Source organism: Sminthopsis crassicaudata, chromosome 3 (assembly GCF_048593235.1).
Source record: "Sminthopsis crassicaudata isolate SCR6 chromosome 3, ASM4859323v1, whole genome shotgun sequence".
NCBI classification, from domain to species: Eukaryota; Metazoa; Chordata; class Mammalia; order Dasyuromorphia; family Dasyuridae; genus Sminthopsis; species Sminthopsis crassicaudata.
The window spans coordinates 116,305,681-116,319,250 of NC_133619.1; the positions used below are offsets into that span (position 1 = coordinate 116,305,681).

The 13,570-nt window shown below is 33.1% G+C and overlaps 1 protein-coding gene and 1 long non-coding RNA gene across 10 annotated transcripts in view; one reads left to right on the top strand and one right to left on the bottom strand.

Annotated features, from left to right (window-relative positions):
• The window catches only part of PIBF1 (progesterone immunomodulatory binding factor 1), a 266,914-nt gene that overhangs the window by 162,947 nt on the left and 90,397 nt on the right, over positions 1 to 13,570 (top strand). The gene's annotated exons all lie outside the window — the stretch shown is intronic.
• Positions 1 to 13,570, bottom strand: part of LOC141560680 (uncharacterized) — a 181,157-nt gene that overhangs the window by 23,745 nt on the left and 143,842 nt on the right. The window contains exon 2 of the long non-coding RNA XR_012487777.1: positions 7,845 to 7,941. This is a non-coding gene — a long non-coding RNA (uncharacterized LOC141560680). The remainder of the gene's footprint in view (positions 1 to 7,844; positions 7,942 to 13,570) is intronic.

Below are 13,570 nucleotides of genomic sequence, written 5' to 3' on the forward strand. Positions count from 1 at the left end.
GAAAGAAAGAAAGAAAGAAAGAAAGAAAGAAAGAAAGAAAGAAAGAAAGAAAGAAAGAAAGAAAGAAAGAAAGAAAGAAAGAAAGAAAGAAAGAAAGAAAGAAAGAAAGAAAGAAAGAAAGAAAGAAAGAAAGAAAGAAAGAAAGAGAAAAAACATTTTGGCAAAAGTGGCTACATCAAAAATAAAGCAAAAACAATAACAAACATCATCTGTCATTTTCTCCAGCTTCTGCACAGAAGAAAGAAAACTGTCTTCCCACAGATCATTTTTTTAAAAGAGGAAAAAAAGTTTTATTTTCTTCTCAATCTTTTTATTATAACTTTTTATTGACAGAACATATGCCTGGATAATTTTTTACAGCATTATCCCTTGCACTCACTTCTGTTCTGACTTTTCCCTTTCCTCCCTCCACCCCCTCCCCTCGATGACAGGCAGTCTTATACATGTTAAATATGTTATAGTATATCCTAGATACAATATATGTGTGCAGATCCGTAGAGTTCTCTTGTTACACAAGAAGAATTGGATTCAGGGGGTAAAAATAACCTTGGAAGAAAAACAAAAATGCAAGTAGCCCACACTCATTTCCCAGTGTTCCTTCTCTGGGAAGCAGATTCTGTCCATCATTGATCAATTGGAGCTGAATTAGATCTTCTCTTTGTCGAATCATCAGAATTGATCATCATATAGTATTGTTGTTGAAGTGTATAATGATCTCCTGGTCCTGCTCATTTCACTCAGCATCAGTTCATGTGAGTCTCTCCAATCCTCTCTGAAATCATCCTGTTGGTCATTTCTTATAGAACAATAATATTCCATAATATTAACATACCATAATTTATTCAGGTATTCTCCAATTCATGGGAATACACTCAGTTTCCAGTTTCTGGCCACCACAAAGAGGACTGACACAAACATTTTTGTACATGTGGGTTCTTTTCCCTTTTTTAGTATCTCTTTGGGATATAAGCCCAGTAGTAGCACTGCTGGATCAAAGGGTATGCACAATTTGATAATAGTGTAATGTAAGGTAAGAATCAGGTTAAGAAATGAGTTCGTTTTAAATTTTTTATTTGTTGTACAATATGATACTGTAGGTTTCATGTATCATGAAAAGTGAATATTGTTTAAAATATTTTTTTGTTTGTTTTTAATTGAGATGATAGTACAAAAGGTCACAGAATTCTAGGGAATTACTAGGAAGAAAATGTTTTGCATGTTAGCAATTTTATTTTGTGCATTGCATTTTGGGGGATTATTTCATGCTGGCTTTGGAAAATTGCATATTATCAGAATTAATGTTTTGTTATTAAAAAACATTTTCAGAAAAGTCCATTTTCAGCAATCTCTAGCAAAAGGTTATAGTTTTTGGTGGTTATGAGACCCTCTATTTCCCACAGATTCAATGTATCAACATTCACATTTTTTACTTTCACACCATTTTCTAGAACATTTCTCCCATGAAAGTTGAAGACTGACTACACATATGAAATGTAACATTAATTTCAAAGCTAGAATGTTTGTGTTTCCTTTGGAAATTTCTTCCATTTACTTACATGTATTTTTAAATGGCTCATCGAGGCTCTCTTTTTTCACCAGATTGCTATCACTAACATGCCTATCTTCACCTGTCAAAGAAATTTAACTCTCCCTTTTAATGTATATTTGTAATATAATGTATAACATAATGCGATTTATATAGACTATCATCCCCAATGACTATTGGAATTATTTTCTCTCTTTTGATTGCCTTTAATCTATTCTGGATCAACAGAGATCTTTAGAACTTTGCTCCTCGATGACTATGAACCACTACATAGAATTCCCAATTCCTCTAATTTTGTCCACCTGCATTTTGGATTTCCTTCACAGGCTAAATGTACACTATTTCAAAGTCCAATTCTTTTTGTTCAGCAAAACAACTGTTTGGTCATGTATACATATATTGTATTTAATTTATACTCTAACATATTTAACATGTATTGGTGGACCTGCCATCTGGGAGGGGGGAAAAAGGGGAAAAATTGGAATAAATGGTTTGGCAATTGTCAATGTTATAAAATTACCCATGCAAATATCTGGTAAATAAAAATTATTTAAAAAAAAAAAGAATAAGAACTTTGCTCCTCACCATTTTAGCATAAGTAAATACATAATCAATTCATGTTAGCCAGTCTTTTGATTGGCTGCTGAGCTGGATGGAGAGGAACAAGGTCTAAAGTAACCATCTTGGCTGACTACAGTACCTCATATAGACTCTAGTTCCGGTATTTTTAAGCATCTTACCATTCCACTTTTTTGAAGCTCAGACTATTGTGGCTATCTCTAATACTCCTCCCCCTAAAAGCAAGTCAAAGAAAGTACAGAGTGGCAAAGAACAGATCTCTGTATCCATACAAAGAGTATGGTGTATTTCACCATTCAGAGGCTCATAACATGTCACACTTTGGCACTGGCTAGTGTCTTCTGAATGCACAATTTCCAGTTCAGCAGCCAATCAAAAGACTGCTCGTCATCATTTAGCAGACTTAAAATAATACCTCCACATGGGGACTGCATCAAGCAAAACATGCTACACATACTCCTAAGAATGGGGCCTTCATTATGCATTGTTAACAGCAGTAACACAAAATCCCAAAGAGGAGAGATTATCTAGGCAGAAACTGTGATCCAAAATGTCAAAAGTTGAAAAGAAGCCAAGAAGAATATTTAAGAAAAGCCCTTCACCTTTGGCAACTAAGAAGTCATTGGCTTTAAAAAGAACAGTTTCAGTTGAGTGATGAGGTTGGAAAGCCGGCTTACAAACATTTCTTAAGTGAATGAAAGAAAAGGAAATGGAAATAATAGAGACAAGTATGATGTAGTAGAGTGCTAGAGTTGGAATCAAGAAGAGTCATGTTCAAATCCTGCTTTTAAATTAGAGTTAGACTTGATAATTTCTAAGATCGCTTTCAGCTAAAATCTATGATTCTGTGATTATAGACAGCTTTTTCCTCCAAGAGTTTATTTCAGGAAGGGGGGAAATGTGATAATTAAAAGTAATGGTCGTATTTACTTATGTATTTTTAAATAATAATAGTTTTTATTTACCAGATATTTGCATGGGTAATTTTACAACGTTGACAATTTCCAAAACTTTTTTTTTCCAATTTTTCCCCTCCTCCCCCCTCCCCCAGATGGCAGGTCGACCAATACATGTTAAATATGTTAGAGTATAAATTAAATACAATATATGTATACACGACCAAATAGTTGTTTTGCTGAACAAAAAGAATCGCACTTTGAAATAGTGTACACTTAGCCTGTGAAGGAAATCCAAAATGCAGGCAGACAAAAATAGAGGGATTGGAAATTCTATGTAGTGGTTCATAGTCATCTCCCAGAGTTCTTTTGCTGGGTGTAGCTGGTTCAGTTCATTACTGCTCTATTAGAACTGATTTGGTTCATCTCATTGTTGGAGAGGGCCACATCCATCAGAATTGATCATCATACAGTATTGTTGTTAAAGTATATAATGATCTCCTGGTCCTGCTCATTTCACTCAGCATCAGTTCATGTAAGTCAGTCCAGGCCTTTCTGAAATCATCCTGTTGGTCATTTCTTACAGAACAATAATATTCCATACTATTGATATACCAGAATTTATTCAACCAATTTCCAATTGATGGACATCCACGTAGTTTCCAATTTCTGGCCACCACAAAGAGGGCTGAATGGTAGTATTTATTGAGGGATTTTTAAGGTTTAGAGGAACATAGACTGAAAGGTTCTTCAGAAATCAACTGCCAAACATTCAAATTCTATTGCAGAGAGCGTAACTGATTGTCAGGCCATGTTGTTCAAATATCACATATACACTTGCCACAAAGACTATTTATGGAAAACTTACACAAGCAAGTGCTCACATAATAGTTGGAAAAAAGCAATGCAACTGTTAACAACTTAGTTTTTTTCAATATAATGATCCAAAACAACTCCAAAGAATTTATGATGAATAATGCTGTCCATCCAAAGAGAAAAGAACTGATCATGTCTTGAATGCATACTTTTTAAAAGCTTTCTTTATTGTCTTTTTTAAACAACATGACTATTATGGAAATGTTTTGTATAACAATCCATGATTAACCCATATCAAACTGTCTTCTTAATTGGGATGGGAGAAAGAAAGAGAATTTGGAACTTAAGAGTTATAAAAACAAATGTTTATAATTGTTTTTGCATATAAGGGGAGGGGAATAAAATACTAAATGATTTTTTTTTAAAAAGAAAAGAAAGAAATACAAATTTTGGAATTGATTGTGTGACATGGAAGACACTGGCTGGCAAAGGACCACCTCGCATGTCATGCACGCATCAGAGAAGATACTGTGCACTATGAGCAAAACAAAATTGAAGTAGCTCAAAAGAAATAGGAAATGCACACATTTAGGGAATCCACCCCAAATGTTCATATGATCTATTTCTGCCTGACCTGTAGTAGAGCATTCTGAGTTCATACTGGTTTGATCAACCATAGTGAGATACACTATAACTTGACTTTAACCTAGTGATATCATTTTGATCATCTTCTAAAATGAAGGACAAAACCAACTAACCCAGTTCTCTTTATTTTATAAATGAGGAAATTGAGGCTCAGAGAAGTTGGGTCATTTGTCCAAGGTGTCTCAGTAAGTGGCATAGCAAGGATTTGAATATGGGGTCTTCTTACTAAATCCAGTTTGCTTTTTCCATTGTACTCCACATTGGTGCTTGATAAATGTTTTTTGAATTGAATTAAAGCATCATATCCCAATATAGTGTGACTATACAGCTCTCTTTGATATTTTGTCCCATTACTCAATCATTCTTCAAGAAAACTTCCTTACAAAAATTTAAGCCTATTTTATCTTGTCTTGTTCTCTCTAAACAATTACAGAGTAATAGTGAATGAAATAAATATCAAGGTACCTTTATGCTAACAAAAGAAAATGTAGTGTTTTTATCATTATCATCATTCCTATCAAATATTATTTATTACTGTTAATCCATGCATATAAATGCAATGCCAAAAAGTGTCTGAAAATTGCTTCTAAAGGAGTGAATGTGTCAGTAGATAGGCAGCTGCTTTTTCAAATATGTATGGGTGAATAAACATGATCTAATGGAAAAGAGTACTGGACTTGTAATCAGGAGATGACTCTAAGTCCCAAGTCCTAGCTCCAGTATTTAACCAATTTTGTGACTCTTTTTAATTAAATAACAACTCCACTAAGCTTCAAGTTCCTTATTTGAAAACTGAAGAATACTTGCAAAAGGCTTATCTGAGAAACACATCTAGTAGAAACTGAGTAGATGACTATCAATCAGTTGGAGAATGGCTAAATAAATTATGGTAGATGAATGTAATGAAATATCATTGTTTTATAAGAAATGATCAGCAGGCTGATTTCAGAAAGACCTGGAGAGATTACATGAACTGATGCTAAGTGACCTGAGTAGGACCAAAAGAACATTGTACACAACAACCATAAAATTATGTGATGATCAACTGTGATGAACTTGGCTCTTTTCAACAATGAGATGATTCAGGGCAATTCCAGTAGACTTTGGATGGAGAAAACCATCTGCATTCAGAGAGGACTATGGGGACTGAACGTGAATCACAGCATCGTATTTTCATCTTTGTTGTTGTTGTTTGCTTTCTTGGTTTTTTCTTTCTCTTTTTTCCCTTATGATCTGGTTTTTCTTGTGCAGCATGATAAATATTGAAATATGTTTAGAAGACTTACACATGTTTAACATATATTGGATTACTTGGTGTTTAGGGGAGGAAGGAAGTGGAGAGGGAAGTAGAAAAATTTGGAATACAAAGGTTTTACAAGGGTGAATGTTGAAAACTTATCTTTGCATGTATTTTGAAAAATAAAAAGCTATTTTTTTAAAAAAGCACATTTAGTAAAATGTGGTATGTAATACAAATATATTTTTATAATTATCATGCAAATTAGGAGAGGTTTTGAAAAGTATCTTATTCACTTAGAGTTAGTGTGCTCTATTGATTCATGACTAAAAGGGAATGACAATAAAAAGCTGAACTAAAAAAAGAGGTCAAAATGGAAATAGATAGTGACTTTAGATGAAAACAGTACAAATAATAGTATTAAAGGGTTTGAACTGGTTAACCTAGATTTTTAGAGCTTGGTGCTAGTGAGACTGAAGCTAAAATTCAACCTCTCGGTTTTCTTTTAGCTTCACATATGTTCTGTTTCATGATAATACCATTGGTGATCAGTTTTATCAGTATTTGCCTTGGTCACTTAAGAAACCAAATAAGGAATAAACATAAAAGCAAGATCAACGCAAATTCAGGAGAAACATCAAAAAATGTGAATTTTATTTGATAGTAAATCAGCATCAAAACTTTTTACTTCTTTTAAAGCAGTGTTTCTCCCCACTTCCTTTTAGTATTAAAAAAAATTAATAAATGAACTGCTTTAGCTTTAATGTATCTTAGCCTAGTACTTTTACTACTTAAAATTCTACCATACTAGAAGCATAGTACCAAAGTAAAGCCAAAAAATAGACCTAGTCTAGATTCAAAGGAGTAGCTCTGCTAAATATGCTAAATGACTGGCAACTTAGTGATATATATATATATATTTATTATTTTTTTTTTTTTTACCATGACAACTCATGGAACAAAAATACAAAGTAGCCTGCAATCACTTGCAGCTCCCTTCTGGAATGAGGATGGCAGAAAGAAGGAAAAAGAGGTAGAAGGGGATGACAAGAATCACAGTTTTTAAAAAAGCTATAATTTTTCATTTGATTTAAATAGGACAAAAAGTTTAAGGATTGTGTTAATCTGTCTTAAAGATCTTAAGAATATAAAGATAGGGGAAAAGGTACTACACTGAGGGGAAAAATGAGAAGAAAAAGAGTAGAACTATTTCTCATAATTGATCCCTACAAGATGAAAAATACACAAAATTGGAATATGACATAGGAGAAGCAAGCATCACATAAACCTCATTCTTATCTGAACTGGTCAAAGAAGGTTTGAACACACACTGAATTTGGTGTAAAAATACAGTAAATTCAACAATAAAAAGACTGGAACAGGAAGAAAAGAAGGTAAAAAATCAAAGAGGTTTTTAGTCACAGACAAAATGTATAAATAGGGTAGCTGCCTATTGAATGAATAAAAGGAAAGAAAATACTGATAAGAGCTATTGATCAGGGAAAAGCGAAAGAGGACAACCAAATGTAAGAGCTCATTTCAGTTATAAATGGTAATATTGATTTCATTCCTTCTCTTTCATCACCAAATACTTTGTCAAGAATGTGACTAAGGGCTAAGAGAGAAAAAATATATATGAAAAAGAATACAATTGGGGAAAATACACAATAGTTTTAAACATGAATAGGATAGACTCAAAAGAATGCAGAAGACAGCAGGAAGAATTAGAAAGCAGAATCCAACACTGTTCTTTATAAGAGACACACTTGAAATAGATCCACAGAGAATAAAAATGAAAGATGTGCAGAATTTAATATTCAGGCAGACTCAAAAAATCAGAGTTAGCAATAATCTGACTATAGAGCAATAAAAATAGATAAGGTTAAAAGAGGTAAACAACATAATGCTTAACAGCATTGCAGATAATATCATTACTTAATGCAATATACTGAATGGAATTCCATCTAAATATTACAGGAGAAGGTAATTGAATGATTTGTTGTTATTCAAGTGCTTCAGTCAGGTGACCCCCTTTGAGGTTTTCTTTGCAAAGATAGAAAAGTTTATTTCCTTCTCTAGCTCATTTTACAGATGAGGAACTGAAATAAGAGATTAAGTGACTTACCTAGGGTCACACAACTAGTAAGTACTTGAGGCTAGATTTGAACTCAGAAATATAAGTCTTCAGAACTCCAAGCCTAGCTCTCTATTCACTGCATCACCTAGGGAGAAATAAACAGCAAAATTATAATAGGAAATGCAATGAACTTCTTCCAGACTTAGACAAATCTAGCAAAATACAAGCAAGGAAGAAATTAAGGACTTGAATATAGTTTTACATAATGTTCTAATGCCAAATTATAGTATTCTTGGTTTGGTTTTCTTGAGGTCTCTGGGGCAGCCTTCTTTTTAGTAGAGTAATCACCACAAGAATAGCCAGACGTTAAAGTCCAAATTCTTTATTGTCTCCTTCACCTCACCTCAGCTAGCTTTATGGTGGCCTTCAGAGGGGACTTGGTTTCAGTGGAGAAAATTCAGGAGGACAAGCTAGCCATCACAAGGCTGATAAAGATGGAAATGAATCTTTCTCCTTGGCTCTGAGAGCTTAAGCTCCTGCCTCCAGTCTGCTTGTCTTCTCTTGTTCTGAATGAATCTGGCTCTACACTGAGTATAAACCAATCATTATATTACTAGGAAGCCATTATTTGTTGTAAGATTAAATCAATCATATTCAACTTAGAGAACTATTAAGCACCATGTTAAACTAAATAACCATTGTCTCATCAATTCCACTGACTTTACACCTTGTAAGAATCCTTATTTCAAGTTCAGAGTTCTGGCCCATAACAGTTTCAGAAAAGTATATATGGGCAGCTAGAGAGAGCAGTTAGATAGAACCATATGTATCTAATCTCAGACCCTTGACCCTTACCATTTGTATGACATCACTTTTGCCTCGCCAAAAAAAGGAAGAGAAGAAAGAAAAGAATATATGATAAGTTTCTAGCATTTACTAAAAGCCAATAGAAAGAATATTTATTTCTTAATTGTGTATTACATTTTACAAAAGTTAAATTTGTGCTTGTACATAAAATCCTCAAGTATAAAAGCCAAAGTAATATTAAACAGAAACACAGTAAAAGTTATAATCAGTACAGGGCCTTGGAAATCAGAATTCCAATTTAAATGAGACTATACAATATAATCCTAAGGTAAAGAACAAATCATGGAAATAATAGATAATTTCATAAAGGAAATTATAATAACTAGACAGTATGTCCTATCTTTTGGAATTGAACCAAAATAATCCCTAGGAAAAAAATTTATTATCAGCAAATAGTTTTATCAACAAAAGAAAGAACAGGTAATTAAATAAATTATGCAACTAAAAAATACCACTAGAAAAACCATAGATCAAAAAAATTCAACTAATCACAATGAATGAAAAAATTCATTGAACAATTTGCTATAGCAACTTTTACAGACCTTTCTATTTGTCTTCTATGCTGACCTCCCTCCATTTATATCTCTGAATACTAGAAATGATTTTACTTTTAAAAAAAAATCAGCTTAGCTAATAATTTATTCTTTCAATTTAAAACAAAAAAGATTTTATTAAATATTCAAAGCTTACAGAAAATAACCATAAATAAAGTGCTGTATCCCAAAATACTCAATATTTCTATATAGACTCCCACATAATGAGCATATGGGGAGGATATGAATAAGAGTAGAACACAAGATGGGCAGAGTTTTAATATGTATCATTGGTGGTTATTCCCATCTTAGAGGATAACACAGATACATAATAGTATTTGACATTTTTCTTCAGTTCTCTTTTAGAGATGTTTTTATATAGAAAGTTGTATTGTTTTTTAACATTTCGATATCTGTATGTGTGAAATGGAAGAAATTATTTTGCTGCAGGTTCATTTCACATGCACAGAACCCTCTCAAAATCTTGAGTATTTTTAGAATATAACATTTTATTTATGGTTCTTTTCTGGAAGCTTTGATATTTACAGGCCAAATCAGTGATACCAGGGATGTCTTTTCTACCATGACTCATGTTCTCTTCAGTTGCTTTTCTTCCCTAATGCATCTTTTCTAAATGGTCCTGACCCTGAGTACCTCTTTTAGCCAGTTTCCCTAATTACCTTTGTAGTTAGCTTTGGAAAAAAAAATAATATTTAGACTAAGTCCTCAGCAGTCAAACAAAGGTGGTCTCAAAAAAAAAAGTTAGCACTACAATTGTCTATGATCCCTTCTTTCCTAGAATGGTTAAAATGGTAAGTAATCAATAAACTTTAAAGTACTCTCATCATGTGTCAGGTATTATGCTAATCACTGGAAATTTTTTTTTTAAGACAAAAACAATCCCTGTCCTCAGGGAGCTTATATTCATATGAGGGAGACAGTTTATACATAAATTTGTGTATCTACAAGTTAAATACAGAGTTAGTTGAACATATTCATTCTATTGTGAAATCTTATTTTTCCCAGAGAAAACCCTAAAGCAGAGTATCTCATCACCTCACATTTGTATTATTATAATAACTTCCTAGTTAATCTTCCTGCTTCTCCCTAATCCCTCCTCCACACTGCTGACGAAATGATTTTCCTCTAATTTAGGTATGATTATTTTAACCCTTTAATTTAGTAAACTTGCTTACCTCCAAGATCAGATCTAAGTCCATTGCTGCCTTTCCAGTCTTAGTACACTGTACCCCTTTCTATGCACCAATCAATCCAGCTACATTGTGGTATTTGCTATTCTTCCCAGTCTGTTGGAAGTACTTTGATATTGGCCCCCCCATGATCTCCTACTTAGCTCTGCCTCCTGCTCCTCTGGCTTCCTCAGAGACTCATCTCAAGTCCTACCTTCCTTTCTCCTCTTCATACCTAACCCCAGTGACAACTCTCTAAGAATACATTCCAGTGTTCAAGAAGTCTGACTCATATTGTCTCTCCAATGACAATGGGAGCTCCTAAGGACTTTCTTTGTTTTCCTGGGATTTAAACATAGTGTATGAGGGCATCATAGCTAAGGGACAGCAAGCAGACAGATATGAATAGACCATAGAGTAGAGTGGAAAGACAGAAAGAAGGGACACATTGAGAAGGACTGGAAACTACAGAAGAGCTTTTGTTTGATCCTAATGGCTTAATACAGAGCCATTGTTTACTGAATGGGGCCACTTTGGAGGATGGATTAAATAGGAAAGAGATGTGAGGCTGGGGGAGTCATTATAAAAGCTATATAATTATGGGGAAGACAGAAATGGTAACTGTTATCAATGGCATGAAGGGTGTGTATGCAAGAGATTTTATAAAGAAAGAAATTAAAAGATTTAATAACTCTTTGGATAAGTGAAATGAATTAGAGAAGGTCCCATGTTCATTCCCAAGTGGAAGAAGAAATGTAGGGAGAAGACTGAAGGTAGAGAAATATTATGGAGCTATTAAAATAATTGTTGTGAGAGGTGATGAGGGCATGAGCTGCAGTAGTGATTGTATGAGTGTAGAGCAGATATATAGAAACAATGTTATGGATAGGTAGATTGAGGTGGTAATTGATGATATCTGGGAATTTAAAAACTGGGCTCCTGGAGACAAAGATACAAAACTAGAAGAGGAAATGAAAAGGGAAGAATCAAAGATAACACCCTAGTAGTTGGACATTGAGTTCAGTTTTTTAAGGTGCTGAGTTTGATACCCAGGGACAGAAGGCAAGGAATATTAAACATAAATCACCTGTGAAGTGCCCAGCATTGAGCCAAATGCTTTAAAATTATTTTCTCAGAGAAAAAGCTAGATGTTTATTGTAAGGATCAAATGAGATAATATTTATAAAGCACCTACTATGTAGTCCCTGATTCATAGTTGGTGCTCCATAAGTGCTTTCATTATATTCATCTTCATAATTCAGGTAGGTACATTATTATCCTTATTTTACAGTTGAAGGAATCAAGTCAAGCATAAGTGAGTTGCTCAGGGTTATACACAGCCAGTAAGATTCTGAGCTCAAATCTGAATGTAGGTGTACCAGAATCCAGGTCCAGCACTACTGCCAAGTGAAGATAGCACACACAATCTTTTTCATAGTAAGAATGTTTATAAACTTGGTTTTGACTAATAATTATATACTGTAAAAATTGCTATTTGAGCATTTGTATATAAACAACTGAATTTATTTTACCTTTTTATATTTAGTTTAACTGTATAAATTTTCTCAGTAGATTAAGGCTATACTTTACATATAGCTTTGTCAGATGCTTAAACCAAGAAATTTGTATATGGTTTATGATGGTTCATGAACAAAAAATTTGTTCTTTGAGACATGTTTGTATGATAACATATTCTCCTAGAATCTTGACAGCAATGGATTCCTTGATGAGGAAACTCCTTTGATTAATGCACATCAAAAGTTTAATCTATTCAAGGTAAGAGTCTTAAAGAGCTTCCTGGGGCACTAAGATTAAGTGACATGCCCAGTGTCACATAGCCCTAGCCATTATATGCCAAAGGCAGGACTGTCAATCCTATATCTTCCCCCACCCTGCCTCTCCATATTAATATAGATGCACACATATTATACACATATTTCTATATAAATGTGTATTACCATTTGTAACACCTAAAGACTACATGCAAATTACTATTAAAATAGTAAAGAATGATAAATATATTAATAATTCTCTCATTAACCTTCAAACAAATTACCTTCCTTAATTGAAGGGAATGTGTATGTATTTGTGTGTAATGCCTTTATTAAACTCCATAAATAACTATTATTAAAGATCAGCCATACTCCTTTTTATGCTTCTGGAGGTGTTATAGTCTAATTTTCTGGATATTGTCTTCAGGTATTTTAGTCTAATGGTATAAAATTATAGAGCTGTTTCTTCTTCTCCTAGTTACCTTCTTGTGTAGTATTCTCTTTTTTCCAAGAATATAGAAATGAGAAGTACTTGACCTAGTTAATTATCCCCTAGGAATACTATGAATTTGGAGATGAAATAGAAACAAGAAACTCATTCTTCACTAATTTTCCTTTTGTTTTCTCCTTGTATAAATACTTGACTATTTGTCATAACACATATACTGTGTCTTTATAGAATATTTTTTAAATTATGAAGCTAAATATTACATTTCTAGTTGTTTTCATAAGCATTACATTAAAAATGTACTTAAAATCCCATGAATCAAATAATTGGTTTCTTGTTTTTCATATTTCAGAATTGTTGATCAAATATTGAAATTTTATATTTTGTTTAAAAAAATTGTTTGATTATCAGAGGATATTATTAACTTAGTGTAAAAACTCTAGTCTGCATTGCTGGGCTTTTTTTTTTTTTTTTTTTTTTTTTTGAGTTGGGGAGGAGAAAGATGAGGGAAGACTTTGTGAAGGGGGTGACATTTCAATTTGATCTAAGAGTAGACAGGCTTTCAAAGGGCAGAGTTGAGAAAAGACATTTGAGGTAAAAGGAATACCATCAGGAAAGACAAATATAAAAGTAGTTAAGGGAATAAGTTTATTTGAGCTTTAGAAACAAGAATAGAAAAATAGATTGGAATTACTATTGAGAAATTGAAATAGCAGACTAAAGATTTGGATTTTAACAAGGTTGTTATTGAAATCATTGAAGTATCATGAGTGAAGGTGTGACATGCACAGAATAAATATTTGTTGTTAAATTTCCTATATGAAGAAGTTGAATATAAAGGGCAGTATCAAGAATGGATTAGAAAGGTAAGATGCAAGAAAGATGATGCTAAAGCATTTGTAGGCAATCAGAGCCTTTAAACGGTTTTATATTAAGGAATCACAGGGTCAAATATGTGTGCAGG